General features: G+C 38.1%; 1 pseudogene; it reads left to right on the forward strand.

Annotated features, from left to right (window-relative positions):
* Positions 1-815: 815 nt before the first annotated feature.
* LOC129683205 (glyceraldehyde-3-phosphate dehydrogenase-like) lies at positions 816-1,757 on the forward strand (annotated as a pseudogene).
* The last annotated feature ends 7,959 nt before the right edge of the window (positions 1,758-9,716 follow it).

Here is a 9,716-nt window from a genome sequence, read left to right on the forward strand (position 1 = left end):
ATAATAATAATAATAATAATAATAATAATAATAATAATAATAATAATAATAAGCTTAGCCCAGAAACCTGCATTGACGGGTAAAGGGCACCTGCTACCAAGCCTGAAAACCTGAGTTGGAGTCTTAGAACCCATGCAGAAGAACGAAAGGGTCAGTTCCCATAAGTTGTCCTTTCACTTCCACAGGTGGACTATGATACATGTCCCTCTCAAATGAATAAATGTGAAAATAAATTAAGTGAAAATACATTTTCAAAAATGTAGAAAACGGTACTTTTCAGTAAACAAAATTTAACCACAGAAGGTAATGACTGGATACACCACAGGTATCAACAAATTATGAGAATTGAGCCTCAATAGATACATCTACATCACAGCTCTTGAACATACGACTCAAAGACTATTGCAGAAGAGGAAGCAGAATGATTGTAATAGCCAGAATAGCAGGCAGTCTGTTGTGAAACTCTTAAGTAGGAACGAATAAAGACCGGAACAATGTCAGTATCAACAGCATATTAATATGGAAAAGGAAAAAAATTGTAGGTTTCTACCCATGGACAAAAGTCACAGGCAACTAGTGCCTGCTGGGATAAGGAAAATTAGTCTCTCCCAGGAATGAGTCCCACTATTGGTCATACAGTGCAGAGTGGTGAGCCCTGAAACCATACATAGACCACCAACTCAGGGCTCTCTCCTACTCCCTGTTTCAGAGACAGCCACATATTTGGTACAATGCCAGCCTTTGTCTTAGACATAGTGGTGAAGGTCAGAGTGAACAGATTTGGCCGTATTGGATGCCTGGTTGCCAGGGGTGCTTGCATCTATGGCAAAATGGAGATTGTTGCCATCAATGACCCCTTCCCTTCATCAACCTCAACTACATGATCTATATGTTCCAGTACGACTCTACCCATGGCAAGTTCAGTGGCACAGTCAAGGCTGAGAATGGAAAGCTTGTCATCAATGACAAGTCCATTACCATTTTCCAGGAGCAAGATCCTGCTAACATCAAATGGGGCAATGCTGGTGCTGAGTATGTTGTGGAGTCTACTGGTGTCTTCACCACCACGGAGAAGGCTGGGGCCCACTTGAAGGGTGGGGCCGAAAGGGTTATCAGATCTGTCCCTTCTACTGATGCCCCCATGTTTGTGATGAGCATGAACCATGAGAAGTATGACAAGTCACTCAAAACTGTCAGCAATGCTTCCTGCACCATCTACTGCTTAGTCTTCCTGGCCAAGGTCATCCATGACAACTTTGGTGTTGTGGAAGGACTCATGACCACAGTTCATGCCATCACTGCTATGCAGAAGACAGTGGATGGCCCCTCTCAAAAGCTCGGGTGTGATAGCTGTGGGGCTGCCCAGAACATTATTCTGCATCCACTGATGCTGCCAACGGTGTGGGCAAGGTCATCCCAGAGCTGATCGGGAAGCTCACTGGCATGGCCTTTTATGTTCCTATCCCCAACTGTCTATTGTGGATCTGGCATGCCAACTGGAGAACCCTGACAAGTATGATGACATCAAGAATGTGGTGAAGCAGGCATCTGAAGGTACACTAAAGGGCATCCTGAACTACACTGAGGACCACGTTGTCTTCTGCAACTTCAACAGTGACTCCCATTCTTCCACCTTTGATGCTGGGGCTGGCATTGCCCTCAATGACAACTTTGTAAAGCTCATTTCTTGGTATGACAATGAATTCGGCTACAACAGGTTTGTGGACCTCATAGCCTACATGGCCTCCAAGAAGTAAGAAGCCCTGGTTCACCCACACCAGCAAGGACAAGAGAGCAAGACAGAGGCTCTTGGCTGCTATGACGTTCCTGTTCCAACTCAGCCCCTGACTGAGCCTCTCCCTCTACTCTGGGGTTCTGGGATGGAAACTGTGAGGGAGATGCTCAGGAAATACTACTCTTTTGGATATCATCAATAAAGCTCACTGCATACACACACACACACACACACACACACACACACACACACACACATACACATACCATACCAGACTCTGGAGATTCTATTTACATACATTTAAATATACATATATAAATGTACCTAAATATGTATGCAATGATAATAAAGAAAAGATCATCAACTTGAAAGTTGAAGGACTTGTGAGAGATGTGGGAGAGTTGTGAGTGTTTAGGAAGAGGAAAAAGAGAGAAAAAGTTGTATAATTCTATTTAAATTAAAACATATTAAACTTTACATTAATGAATGTTAAAAATCTTGGTTGGGTTATTTTTAAAAAGAACACAAAGTTGGAGGCCTATAGAGGAGGGGTAGGTCTGAGAGGATTTGGGGAGAAGAGTAGGGGATGAATATAATCTAAACACATTTTGTGAAATTCTCAGAGAATTAATATTTTAGTTATGAGGTCATGTTGGCCTTATTAATCAAGTTGAGATATTTTTAGTCTTCTACCTTCTGGGAGAATTGACATAAAAGAGATATTTATTTCTAAGATGTCTGGTACTTTTGCAAAAGAAACCATCTGGCAAATTAGAATGAGAAAGGGAAAAGAGAAAAAGGAAGCAAGGAAGGAAAGAATGAAGGAAAACAAGAAGGAAGAAGACAAACTACCTGCTACAGAACTCAAATAAAAATGACTTCAGAGTTGAAAATTTGACCTTGATTTTCCTGAGTTACATTTGTATTCAACCAAGACGTTGCTGCCCTAGGAGGTGCACACAATGATTAGCTTGGGCATGGGGAACATATACTTCTCCTACTTGATACGCCAAGACTGGAAGAAGAAAGTTTTGTTGATGGAAAGTAGGGCACATTTCCCAGAGGAAGGGTAAGTACATGCTGCAGGGAACAAGCAGCAGTTCCCATATTTGACCAGCATTGTTTTCTGTTACATCTGCATAAGCAGAGGTCAGAGTGTGGAAGTGCAGGAAAGGTGGGGGCAGTGGAGGAGTGCTGTAACTTTAACTGAAAGGAGAGCTAAACAGCATTCAGAATACTCTATGGACTGGTTTCTTTAAAAAGCCATGAGCCCAACATCCCTGGCAGCAATTATGGGAAATATGGATTGTTGCCTTCAGACATCTAATGGATTGAATCAGAGGAAAGGCTTATTTTGCTGTATGTCTAATCATATTTTAAACAATTTCTGTGAGTCGCTCATTAAAAGATATTTGAAGTCATTCAAAAATTACCTGATGAAAGAATTTATAAGCAATTACCTTTTGCACAGCTTCAAAGGTGGGTTCATTTTAGAGCATATAGAAAGAAATTATATTTAGGAATAAGTTTAGATGTTGGTCTAGTAGTAGGAACAATACTATAAAAATGGAGCCAGAGGATAAGTACCTTAATAATGTATTGATGAGGCTACACAAAATCGCCAAGCAGTTTTTACAGTGTCTGACACTGTAGATACTAAAAATAAGTGCAACCCCTGTAAATAAAATCTAGTGTGACTAATTAAACATGTGCTTGAAGAAAAGTAGAGACTTTGTATGGAAGCCTAATTATGGGTAGAGAAAAAAAAAATCTGCTGCTAAATCTGAGAGGTTGTTGAATATCACCCTCATGAATCTAAATGTTTCAGTTTTCTCTTTTTTTTCAAGGAGAAGAAGAAAGAACACAAAGGCACAAAAATGGTCAGGGAATATTTTAACCCTCTTGCAGTGTCAAAAGATGCTTTAATGAGTTGTAACAACACATTTTGCTCTGGATACAACTCTTTTATTTAAATAAGTACCAAGACATTTTAAAGTGAGAGTTATGATTTTATTCTATTGTAAAGGTCTACACATAACTGAGATATGTACATACTTTGAACTGTAGATCTCTTTTTCCCTTCTCAATTATTAGGGTCTTTTCTGTTTCTTTGCTGTCATTCTTCTAAAGACTAAGTGAAAGGAATAATGTATATGGAGATATGGCTCCTAAATTCGCAATGTCCTTGCCACTTCCTACCTTAACAAACTTAATCAAAGACTCAGTCTGGTTACAGCTTCCTTTGTTTCACTTTTCCCCCCTGAGTTCCATACACATACCCATTTTCATGTAAAGTATTTGATAAAGAACCCAATTATATGCTGCTGTATGAATTCAGTGACTAGATATTTTCATAAACAATATTTTCTATAAGTTTTATTCAGTGCATTTATAGTTACAATGGAAAATGTTTTGATTTAGAAGTAAAATATTGGATCAGTGATCAGAAATTGGGTCCCACTTGGTCAATGACCAGCTTAATGACCTTGGGGGAAAAAAAACCTTAACTTGGCATATGTGGGATTGTAATGGTCCTGGGCTACAGAAAAAGGGTCCAGGAAGCTTCAAACCTGGAAATCTTTTAACATGAGTTGACTACCACTCCCCTCCCAACCTGGTGTCACACAGCCAGTTCCCCCACCATCAATCCTAATAAGACTATATTACCCTGACAGTTATCAGACTTTATTCCGTGTCCCCCATACCTCAGTTCCGGGACACTTCAGCCCTGAGTGTGTAGATGACGCACCTTCCAACACCTCTGCCCTGGCCAATAGTACAGCACCTCAGAAACCTTACCATAGGGACCCTGGCCATCACCCAAGGATTCCATATCCACACTTACATATACTCCCACCTCCTCTCCACCCTAAGAATAAATACAAAATAAAATTAAAATTAAAACAACCTAGTTCTCTGATGCTGTTTCCAGTTGTGTTCTTCACTTGCCCATTCACCACCAACTGAGGCCGTTCGCTGAGCACACTGGATCCTGACTAAGTTTCGCTTCTGCCAGCCCAGCCCAGTGCATGATAGTCCTGACTACCCCAGGGAGAAGTGGACATGGGGTGGCAGGCATGTAATTCAGTTGCTTTTTTAGCAACATATTAACACAGATTAAAGGCTTAAAAAAACCTATCATGAACATTGTATGCTTATTAACAATGCAATTTGAAGTCAACTTTTATTTTAAATTGATGGTATTTGCTTAAATTATCCAAAACTTGTTTTATTACTTTTCATTTTTTCTATGAATCAGGTTATATTAAATGGTTGCTTGAATTCTATTGATTATGTACTATAGCAACCAACCACTTCTAGAAACTTCTATATATGAGCAAAGTAATTAATCATATTATCTGTGAATGCATATGAAGACCAGAGGTTAATGTTAAATGTCTTTCTCTATTTCCTGACCATGTATTTCTTTCTTTAGTCATTTATTTGTGTATTTATTTATTTTATTATTTTATTGTTTTATTTATTTACTCATATCTCTGTGTGTTTAACATGTATGGATGCTTCGCTTACATGTTTGTCTGTACAGCGATTATGGGTGGTACCTGCACAGGGTAAAGGACGATATCATATTCCTGAAATTTCCTGAGTCTAGAGATGGATGAGAGCTGTCATTGTGGACACTGAAAATCAAATTCTGGTCTTGTGGAAGTCGTTCTTTACCACTGAGTCACTTGAAAACCTTATTTTTTTAAAATAGGTCTCTAACAGAACCTTGAACCTAACAATTGGCTATACTGTCTGGTCAGGAATCCCCTATTCTCAAAGTGCTAGTAATGCAGTCACAGATGCATAATACTTAGGGACTCATCCTCATCCTTGTACAAAAGGCACTTTAGCCAGAGAATTATCTGCTCAGTCCATTTAATTTTAGATTAAAATATTCCTCATTTCTACTACTCCTTCCAGGGGAAGAGAAACACACCTATCAGAAGTTTAAAAAAAATTCTACCAGGTAATACAAAGCTACCTAATAACCAGTGAGGGCAATAGATACAAAGAAAGGAAACATCCACATAACAAAAAGACAAGAAATCAGGACCTATAACTACAATTATCCCAAATCCACAAAATGCCCAGATGCCCAGACACAAGGTTGAAAACACAACAAATAACAGCAAGAATAATATGTTTCCATTAGAGTTCAGCAACCCTTGTCGGCCCTAGTATTCCAAACTAGCTGATGCATGAGAAAAAGACTTTATGTCAGCCCGTATGGATAAGTATGATAGAGGTCTTTAAATAGGAAATGACTAAATTCCTCAAAGAAACCTATAAAACACAAACAGTGGGGAAAAAAAGTGAACAAAACAGTTCAAGAACTAAACATGTGAAGAGAACCAATAAGGAAAACCCAAAATGCAGGAAACTTGGAAATGAAGAATTTAGAAGCAACAAAGGGAATCACAGAGGCAGGCCTCACCAACAGACTGCAAAAGTTGTAAGAGAAATTCTTAGGCATTGAAGACACAATGGAAGAAATGAGCTCACTAGAAAAGATTAGTCTAAATATAATTATGGCACAAAACATCCAGGAAATCTTGGAATATATGAAAAGAACAAATAAAAGACCCTTATGTAAAGTTGTGCTCTAAGAGTTCAAGATGCCAGCCTAGACTACTAAACCCAGCAAAACATCCAAATGCCATAGATGGAGAAAATAAGATATTGCAAACTGAAATTAAGCAAACTGAATTTAAGCAATAGCTATGTACAAATCCAACTAAAAAAAGGGTGCTAAAAGATAAACTCCAACCTAAACAGTTTAACTACATCCAATAAAACACAGAGAATAAATAATCTCAGACCAGCAAAGTCAAAAGAAGAGTATCATGCGCTCGCATACATGTGCACACACCACCACCAGAACCACCACACCACCACAAACAACAAGATGAAGAACAAGAACAACAAAATAACAGTAATCAATAATCATTTGTCATTGATATATCCCAGCATCAGTTTCCTCAATTTCTCAATGAAAAGACACAGAACAGCACAATGGATCAAAAAACAGGATCTATCCTTCTGCTACATACAAGAAACACATTTTTACATCCAGGATAGACATCAGCTATGGGTAAATGGGTGACAAAAGACATTTCAAACAAATGGACTTAAGAAGCAAGCTGGGAGAGTCATTTTAATTATTGATAAAATGGACTTTAAACTAAAACTAATCAGAGGAGATAGGGAAGGACATTATATACTCATTAAAAAAAATACTACTAGGTAAACATTTCTTTTTTTTTAATTTTAAAACTATTCAAATACAAGGACTACTTTTTTTCCTTAAGATTTATTTATTTATTATTTATAATGTTCTGCCTACACACCAGAAGAGGGCACCAGATCTCACTATCGATGGTTATGAGCCACCATGTGGTTGCTGGGAATTGAGCTCAGGACCTTTGGAAGAACAGCCAGTGTTCTTAACCTCTGAGCCATCTCTCCAGCCCCTAGGTAAACATTTCAACTCTTAACATTTATGCCCCAAACATACACAATCACATTTGTAGAAGAAATGCTGCTACAGTTTAAGTCACATATTGACCCTGACACACTGATAATGGGGGATTTCAATATTCCCACTCTCAATAATAGACAGGTCATCCAAACAAAAGCTAAACAGAAATGCTGGAGTTATGTGGCAAACAGACCTAACAAATATTTACAGAACGTTTTACCTAAAAAAAATAAAATAAAATACCTAAACATCTTCTTTACTGCACTTCATGAAACTTTCTTCAAAACCCACAACATACTCAGACACATTAAACAGTTGAAATAACCCCGGCATCTTATCTCGCCAGCACAGATTAAACCTGAGTATCAAAAACAACAGATAGACCAGAAGCCAGCAAATTAATAGAAACAGAGAACTCTCTACTAAAGAAAAAATGGGTTAAGATAGATGGAATCTTATGTAAGAAGTGGGAAATAGTAGGTTATGGAGAGGACAGGAACCCCACAAGGAGAGCAACAGAACCAGAAAATTTGAACACTGGTGTCTTCCCAGAGACCCATACTCAACCAAGTACGAGGCATGGAGATAACCTAGAGCCCCTGCGCAGATGTAATCCATGGCAGTTTAGTGTCTAAGTGGGTTACATAGTAATGGGAAGAGGGACTGCCTCCGACACAGTCTGATTGGCCTACTCTTTGATCACCTCCCAGGCAGTCTTACCAGGCCACAGAAGATGACAATGCAGCCACTTCTGATGTGATCTGATAGACTAAGATCAGAAGGAAGGAGAGAAGGACCTCCCCTATCAGTGGACTTGGGGAGGGGCATGCGTGAAGAAGGGGAGGGGAGGGCGGGATCTGGAGAGGAGGAGGGAGGGGCTTATGGGGGGAAATCTTATTTGGGAATAAAGTGTAATTAATAAAATAAAATTAAATTAAATTAAAAAAAGATAGAAATTAAGGCCTTTCTAGAATTGAAAGAAAGGTAATACACAACATACCCAAACTTATGAAGGCAGTTCTAAGAAACAAGTTCACAGCACTGAATGCTTTCATAAAAATCTGAAGGAATCCTATACTGAAATCTCTGGAAACAAAAAAGAAGAAATCACTCCTGAAAGAAGTAGATAACAAGAAATAATCAAACTCAGGGCTGAAATCAACAAAATATAAACAAGATAAAATTACAAAGAATCAATGAAACAAAGAGTGTGTTCTCTGAGTAAATGAAGAAAATTGGCAAACCCTTACAAAAATTAACTAAAAGATGAAGACAGAAATTTCAAATTAGCAAAATTAGAAATGAAAAGGGGTACATTACAACAGATATTGAGAAAACCCAAAGAATCATTAGTACATACTTTGAAAACCTATATCTCACTAAATTGGAAAATCTAAGAACAATGGATATTTTCTCACACGATATCACTTACCAAAATTAAATCAAAATCAGATAATCCATTTAAACACACCTATAACCCCTAGTAAAAATAAAGTAGTTATAAAATCTCCCAACCAGAAAAAAGCCTATGATAGGATAGTTTTAGCTAAGAATTTTACTAGACATTCAAAGACAGGTTAATGCTAATACTCCTCAAATTATCACTTCCTAAAAAATAGAAATAGAAGGGATATTTCATGATTTATTTCACAAGACTTCAATTATTCTGATGCTCAAACCACATAAAGACCAAACCAGAAAAAAAGAATTATAGACCAATCTTCCTTATGAACATAAATTCAAAAATACTCAATAAAATACTTGTAAACCAAATAGAATCTAAGAACATATCAAAAAATCATGCACTATGATCAAGTAGGCTTTATCACAAGGATATTTTAACATTTGTAATCAATCACACAAACAAACTGAAAGAAAAAAAACATATCATCATCTCATTTAGAAAACATATTCTCAGACTCATAAACAAACTTTGGGCAGAGTGCAGGGAATCCTATGGAAGAAAGGGGAGATAGAAAGACCTGGAGGGAACAGGAGCTCCACAAGGAGAGCAACAGAAACAAAAAAAATCTGGGCACAGAGGTGTTTTGTGAGATCAATACTTCAAACAAGGACCATGCATGCTAGAACCCCTGCACAGACATGGCCCAAGGCAGCTCAGTATCGAAGAGAGTTTCCCAGTAATAGGAACAGGTACGGTCTCTGACATGAACTCATTGGATGGCTCTTTTATCACCTCCACCTGAGCGAGGAGCAGCCTTAACAATCCACAGAGGAAGACAATGAAGCCAGGCCTGGTGAGACATGATAGACTAGGATCAGATGGAAAGGAAGACCTCCCCTATCATTGGACTGGGGGAGGGACATAAGAGAAGAAGAGAGAGGGAGGGTGGGGTAGGGATAGATGGGGGGGCTACAGCTATTCTACAAAGTGAATAAACTGTAATTAATAAAAATAAAATAAATGAGATTAACAAAAAAAAGAAAGAAAAAAAAAGAAGGCCTTTGACGAAATCTAGCACCCGTAAGTAAGAA

The sequence above is a fragment of the Psammomys obesus genome, unplaced genomic scaffold (genome assembly GCF_907164565.1).
Source record: "Psammomys obesus unplaced genomic scaffold, mPsaObe1.curated_primary_1811, whole genome shotgun sequence".
In the NCBI taxonomy this organism is placed as follows: domain Eukaryota; kingdom Metazoa; phylum Chordata; class Mammalia; order Rodentia; family Muridae; genus Psammomys; species Psammomys obesus.